General features: G+C 41.0%; 1 pseudogene; it reads left to right on the plus strand.

Moving 5' to 3' along the window:
• The first annotated feature begins 6,974 nt into the window (after window positions 1-6,974).
• The window catches only part of LOC110325750, a 1,613-nt pseudogene continuing 584 nt past the window's right edge, over window positions 6,975-8,003 (plus strand).

Consider the following 8,003-nt stretch of genomic DNA (forward strand, 5'->3'; position numbering starts at 1 on the left):
CCCTGAAAAAAAAAAAAAGTGAGTCCAAGACAACTACCACTCTAGGACCACACAGGCCCAGATGGGCTTCCAGAACAAGGAGTAAGCTGGAGACTAGAAAACCTGCCTGGGACCTTGGGCCTGGGTGGGAATGAGCCTTAGACACAAGGAGCCATTTAGACATGCCTGGGAAGGACCAGGCCTGGAATCATGAGAGCAGGAGAGCTGGTTCTGCCCCTCACCAGCTCCAGCACTCAGGAGATCAGGCCCCGTACCCCACCTGGTAAGTACAGTAGAGCTGACCCTGGTTTCAGACCAGGTACACTAGAGCTGTCCCTAGGGACATGAGTGTAGGAGATCTGTCTGACATGCAATGACATGGGTGAAGAAGAGATGCCCCCTCAACCCCTTGCCACCTACAGCAGGCAGGAGAGCTAGCCCTCCCCCTCACCTTCTATAACACTTAAAAGAGGACTCTGAACCTCACCTGGCAGTGTAGTAGAGCTAGCCCTGAATACAGAGATTGCAGGTGAGCCGGTCTAGAGGGTATTAGCATGGGAGAGCTAGTGGTTCAACTTGTCTGCCATGCAGCATCGTGGGCAAGGTAGACATGCCCTCCCCTACCCTTACCACTTGCCACCAATGGCAGGTAGGACAGCTGGCCCAGGGGTCATGAAAGCAAGAGAGTTAACCCTGACCCTCATCTGCTGCATCACTCAGGAGAGCCCTGAACCTCACCTACACAGCACAGCAGAGTTGACCTGGACATGCGGGGGGGAGGGGTGTTGTTGCACAGGGGTTGCTGATAAGAAAGACATCTGTGAGTCAGACCAACTCACATGCCTCTCAGGCCCACATTCAGGGCTTTTAGTTGGCTCACTCCAACATCTACCCTATCAGTGAACTGCTGGAGTGCAGGAAGGGGCCAGTCCTATAGATTTCCATGACACAGGGCAGCAACAGTATATCTGAGATGAGTCCGTGTGAGGTTCCAGTATTGATGGAGTAGCAGAAACCAGAGGCTTCACACTAGAGCAAGGAGTCATTGGAAATGGGTGAACATTTACAAGCAAAGTATAAGCAGAGGGTACACACTGTGAAGCACAACTTGCATGTGATTTTTCTCCCTCTGTTTGGAGGAAAATAGCAAGGGGGAGGATGGGTACAGGGGACAGGAGGGGATTGGGATGCATGATATGACATTCACAGAGAATGAGAGAAAAGGGTTTTTTTTTTAAGTTTATTGATTTCTTTGGCTAAAAAGAAAGAGAGGAAGGATGGAAGGAAGGAAGGATGAAGGAAGGAAGGAAGGAAGGAAGGAAGGAAGGAAGGAAGGAAGGAAGGAAGGAAGGAAGGGAAGGGAACGGGAAGAAGGAAGGAAGGGAAAGGGAAGAAGGAAGGAAAAAGAGATAAAGAGAGAAGTCATTCCATTTACTTCCTTTACATGAGCCAAGAGACAGTTTTTGCTTGATCTTTTAGAGTGAGCAAAGTAAATATAAAACTTATTTAAATAAATTAGAAGTTGACAGTTAAAATAGTAGGCAATAGTACACAGAGTTGTATTATAACTCCAGAGACCTGCTGAGCAGTTATGACTAGAGTTAGTTAATTGTCGGATACTGGTTATGTTTCCACATGTGTATCAAAAGGGAGATTAGCTGCAAGAACTAAACACCATGGTATACAATTTAAGCATATACAGTTCTGAAAAAGTCAGAAAAAAATTTAAGGATACTAGGTATATTTGATTCATTTTGATGCAGTAATTGTACTTTTTAAAACTCTATCAAGAAATATTTCTAAATCCAAGAAAATATTTGTCTGCAGGCATTCATTGCATTGTAACTTCTTTGTGAGAATTAATATTTAAAACTATGTGCTCAGTAATTGCAAAAAAAGTTTATATTGTCCCCATCTGTTGCAATATTTGTAGTCTCTAAAGTTATTTATAAAGAGATAGTAATAACACATTATGTAAAATCAAATATGGGTAAAAATTAATTGCCAACAAGTGGGCCAGTGAACACTGAAAAGGAATTTGCTGAAGTGTTGTTATTATTTGTCTTTGCAATTGTGTGATTGTGGGCAATATTTCTTCTCTGCTTTGTTTTCTTTCTAAATTTCATAAAATACTGTTTTTAATAATACAATTGTTTTTGCTTTTTTTTTACAGGAAGGCATGAAAGCATGTTAACTTATGGGAGAAAAAGAACAAGGAATTAATTTCCCAGCCCTCCATTTTGACCTTCAGAAGTTGTCCACCAAAGTGACTGAGTCGCATGGCATGTATTGTCAGTGAATTGCTAGTGAGTGAAGTAGAGTGTCCTCATACCTGGCTTACTAAATTTCTAGCATCTAGACAACTGATAGATTTTACTGTGTTTTTTCCCCCAAGATCCAGAATAGAGTCTTAATTCTAAGGACTGGCCTATGCAGAGTGACACTGTGTGACAATGACCATACTCACTCCACTCTTTCAAGGGGATCTTGAGTTTCAGTTCCCTCTGTATGGCCATGATGCAAGACAAGAAAAAAAAATCATATTGCATCCCATCACTGTACCCTGCTCAAACTGGAACTCAAGGGCTTTCTCTCTCAAAGGCCCAAGTATCCCAAGATTGAAGTCAGCCAGCTTAAAAGTGCACACCTAGTGGGACAGGATACAGACAAACTCAAGAAAACACAAAGGTTGGAGCAATTTGCCATTTCAGAGTGGAGTCCACTGCAGTGCCACGTGATAACCTGAAGCTCCTTCCCTACAAAGCTGATATTCAACCACATACTCTCCTCTCATCCTGAAGCCGAAGGCATACTTTGTACAGCTCACATTTCTGCAAATTGGTGTCTATTTGTAGCTATTTGGTTTATTATAACTGGTCCAGGGACAATTTAGAGCAGACTTTGGCAGGCTCTTATGATAACAATCTGCCCCATGGTGCTCCTTATGGAAGACACCTGCTTTGCCAGGAAGATGCATTAGCTGTGGGTGACTGAGTAAGAACACAATCAAGATGTCAAAGTTTCTGCTGGACCCTGCTGGGTCTGGGCACAGTAAATCTCAGGGATTCCTGTTTCTTCTGTTGGCCACAGTCCTTGCCAAGTCAAGGGACCCTGGTTCCCTGCTATCTACATTCTGTGTCAGAGATCATCAGTAAATATACCGTATACTTTGGAAGAAAACCAGGGCTTCGGTCCCCTGTTAGTGTGGTCTGTCTAGCTATTAATCCCTCATTCCTTCCAGGTTCATTCTAAACCCAAAGAAGATATAGAAAGCTATCCAGAGCCAAACTAATACCAAGAAGGCAGAGGATGGCCTAGTCAGCCATCAATGGGAGGAGAGGCCCTTGGTCTTGGAAGTTCATAAGCCCCAGTACAAGGGAATGCCAGGGCCGGGAAGTAGGAGTGGGTGGATTGGGGAGCAGGGCAGGGGAGTGTATAGGGGGTTTTTGGGATAGCATTTGAAATGTAAATGAAGAAAATATCTAATAAAGAAAAGAAAAGAAAAGAAAAGAAAAGAAAAGAAAAGAAAAGAAAAGAAAAGAAGTCACAGACCTGCCAGAATGGGCAGTATATGGGACCTGTTCTGTTACAACATGATGGCCTGCCTACCTAGGACAAAGCCTCCAGTATACTAATAGGCTATTCGCACTAAGATAAACAGAAAAGTGTCATTTATCTCCTGGTATACATGCCCCTGGAGGTATAGAAGGTCACGTATAAAATTTCCTGAGCCAATAAACCATGTTTCTTTCTCCCCTCACTCAAAATTTCCCACAAAGGTCTACTTTCCAGTTACAATCATGGGGGAGTTTCAGATTAGGTAAGAAATGGTGTGTGATTCCTATCCTTGATTTTTGTCACCTTTCACCAGTGCCCAAGACTGAAGCCCATGGCTCATCTAAATTTATAGAACATAATGTGGTTTGGTTGAAAAGGCACAAACTTTAGACTCACACTCACATAGCTACAAATTTGGCTCTGGCCTTCCCACAAAACCATATCTGTGTACCAGGCACAGTGTTGCTCTTTGAAATGTGGGCTAAATAAAATTGAATCTGTAAATATCTCATAATATCTAAATAGTCAGCTGTTCCTCTATCATGTATGCAATCATTTACAAGGTCATCTGAGACTCTTCTCAAGGCCCAACTCTTTAAAAGTGATTTCCTAACCACTCACTCAAAAGTCTTTGGTGCCAGGCAGTGGTGGTGCACGCCTTTAATCTCAGCAGAGGCAGACGCAGGTGAATTTCTGAGTTTGAGGCCAGCCTGGCTATACAGAGAAACCCTGTCTCAAAAAACCAAAAAAAAAAAAAAAAGGCTTTGGCACATTGGTCACTCCATAGCACCTCACCTTTTTCTCTTAGAGCAGACAAGAAGGTATTTAGCTGGCTTTGTGGTGAGACAGAGCTTCTAGAAAGATTCACAAGCATGTCATGGCTAAGAACAGGAGCAAGTAGTACAGAATTGGTTTTGGTTTGTAGCCATAATATCCCAGGTTTCCGGTGGGCATCTAAATAGGGAAAGAGTTTCAATGTGTTAGGTCATACTGGACCCTCCCATTCTAGACTCTTCAGTGGTGCCCCAGGCTTTCCTACAGACATCCAACATGACACAGACAAAAAAAAAAAAATAACCCAAGATGTATCTATTTTTAAGGGGAGGGTTGGAAACAGAATGATCCAATTGCATGTGTCCAGCCAGAAACTGAAAGCATAAATCTTGGGTGTGTGCCACAAAACACCTTCTGCCTATCTAAAAGCCAGATCTGGCAGCTTTATTTAATGTCTGTTTAACATTCTCTGTTGGAAAAACTGAAAAGGCTATCTGCAGTCAACATAGACAATTGTTGTTGTTCTTTGGAGAAACAAATAAAAATGACAATTCAAAGCCTCATTAGTTATCTAAATATCTACTTATCTGTAAGTAGATTAAAAATAAGTACCACCTCTCTAATAAAATCAGAATTAAAAAAAAAACTCTACATCCTGAATAAGGTGATTGGTGTAACTCATATAGTATTATTAAAAAGATGGACTACACATACAACTCAGGGGAGAAATTTTGGAATCTTAGAAAGATTGTTCACCTTGGACATATAGAAGTTTTGTTTTCTACCACTCCAAGAGAAGCCATTCATCGTGCAGGAAATCGGTATCATTTAAAAAACAACTCTCCTGCATAAGACAATACGACTCCTCATGGAAAAGGATATTGCTTTCTTATTTGCACTGTGTCTCGCAGCTATTTGAAAGGGCAGCATACATACATGAACACATGCCCTATTTCCACGCAATCTACACTAAGCAGAAAAAATTCTCCCGTGTAGGGAATGTTTCATTTATAAAAGTGTTCATCACGGCATTATTCAAACACTGCAAATAACCTGAACGTCCAATAGGAAGGAAATGATTCAATCAATGGAACTGTTCACAATGGATATTTAGGAACGGCTTATAATAACACAGGGGAAAGCTTCTGCTATGTTATCATTATAATTTTATACTTAGGGATACAAAATTGTGTATACAGCATGATTACTGCTATGCAAAGCAAACAAAAATATTTAAAAGCCATTCATAATGAAATTGTAGGATGGTAGTGCTCTGAAACACGGATCAGCAGCAGTTGTTTGGGAATATAAGATTACCAATGCCTTTTCTGCCTCCTAACTTTCTACATTTTCCAAATATTTTAATGAGTATGTACTTGTTTTATATTGAAACATCTACCAGTAATTATTTAAACAGAATAGTTAGACATCAGAAGTAGAATTAAAGTCTTCTCAAAATCTGTTGGTAAGGCACAAAGGAAGCTTATTCCCTATCTAATGGAGAGAATTCAGAGCCTTGACATAGGAATTCCTCCCACCACTAGCTTCAAGAATCCTTGTGGTTGGCAAGAGCCATGGGAAAAATCTGAAAAGGCAGGAAGAATCCGTCAGCCTAGAATTACTCATTCAGAATGTGTATCATTTTCTCAAAGGAGGTACAAGGTTTCCATTATGGGAGAAAAAAACTGTAAAAACAAGCAAACAGAAAACAGACCAGTGACCCATGACCCCCAATATTGCAAAAGACAAATAAATCGAACCATTAGATACATTGTTTGTTTTTCTGTCTACAACTAATTCCATTTCTTTTAGTATCGGAGCTCATTTTCCCTCAAACTTTCTCCCTCTGACCGAACATGTCTTAGTGAGTCCAAGCACATTCTGATCAAAGCATGAGTCTGCATGTGGTTGATTCATATCAGGGGTCAATGCAAGCCTGGTAACCCAGCTGAGCGTTTTCCAGATCAAGCTTTAGGGATCCTAGGGGGTTTGAAAAGAGAATTTCTGCTGCCTGTGCATGAGGCTAGTCAGTTACAAGTCCAACTTTTCTAACCATGTAGAAAACACCTGCCTGAGAAAAACCCAGAGGCAAGCCATCTGAGGGAGGTTTTTTAAAAAAATCCCCAGGCAACATAGAACACAGGAGAAAACTTGGTTTCCTCATAGTACTTGTGCTTTGATCATTTCCCTAATGATATATTGGTAGTTTTGAGTCAGTTCCTTCCTGAGTCAATTCTACTCTTTAACTTTGCACTTTCCAAAACTATCAAATCCCACACTCACTTGTGTTTAACCTAAATTGGCTTAGGTGGAATCTATTTCACTCACAAAGTATCCTTATCTATATGGAAACTTAAAAAAAAAAAAAAAGGAGAAGAAAGAAAACCCAGAGAACCTGTGTATTACAGATTGTGTTCATGTGCTTGTGTGATAAGAAGGTGAACCAAGAAATACATAAAATTTTAGGTGAAGTTTACTACGTTCTGTGAAAGCAATTATTAACCACATTTTAGGCTTCTTCATGGTTATAAGTGATAAAGTGAAGCCCAGCTGACAGAGCTTTAACTCTGACAGTAGTTCAGACAACTACACTTCGAGGACCTGATCAATGGGACTGTCATTTTGGGGTTCTATGCCATGTGATATTAGTTGGTAGGCGTCAGATGAGACATGAATGCCAGAGTGGCAGCAGGAGTAACTCTGTGCAAGGTTAGGATCCCAATAATGGTCTTCTTCACATTGGAGCCCACCTGAGAAAGAGGTGTAGTCAAGTTAGAGGACATGGGTTTCAGTTAACACCTTGCTTCCACTTGAAATAATTTGAAGAATTTCCTAGGTCTACCTCTCTGAAGTTACAGAAGGTGCATTCTAGACAATAAGAATAGTTACAATTGAACATGCATCAAACCAGTGTGATCATACAGGAGGGAGCTCTGGATTCTAGCTTCTAGACACTCCCCTCCTGCAATGGCCCCGAACTGGCAATCTACACTCCTGTCCCAGCCTAAGAAACCCAGACAAGTTTCTGCTGCAAAGCTGACTGGCCTCTCCTGATCTGGCAAAAGGAGGAGAATAAAAACATCAAGAAGCACTTGAACACATTTACAAAGCACAATATAAATAGACCCAATGAACTAGCCAATAAGGAAAATTTGAAAGTAGAGCAGAATTTATCATCAAAATCCCATATTTTGGGGTAACAACATTTGTCATGCACTCCCAAGTATCTACACTTGTAAGGAAGGAACACAAAGAAGCTCTGCAGTATTTGTCCATAACCATGACAAGATTCTGCAGGCACAAAATCAGTTTACAGGAAAAATTTTTATTTTGATGAGAATTGATGAAACTTGGAAAATACAATTCTTTCCAAAGGATTTGATCTGAATGAGAGTGGTAACCCATCTTCAAAGTCCACTGAAATCAAATGGAAATATGGAAAGGATTTGACAAAATGCTCAGATCTAATGCAGAATAAGACCAGCAGGAGTCGACATTGTGCAGAACCAGAGCTGCTTCACCCAGTTTGCTAAGCATTCTGAGGTAGATGCAGTTGAGTTAGGCAAAGTCATCAAGACAATATTTGACCTCATCCACTGTAATATGATTTAGTTCCTGATATGGATGATGATGAATAAGAAGCAGAAGATGATGGAGAAGGAGGAGGAGGAGGAGGAGGAGGAGGAGGAGGA

Source organism: Mus pahari, chromosome 8 (genome assembly GCF_900095145.1).
Source record: "Mus pahari chromosome 8, PAHARI_EIJ_v1.1, whole genome shotgun sequence".
NCBI classification, from domain to species: domain Eukaryota; kingdom Metazoa; phylum Chordata; class Mammalia; order Rodentia; family Muridae; genus Mus; species Mus pahari.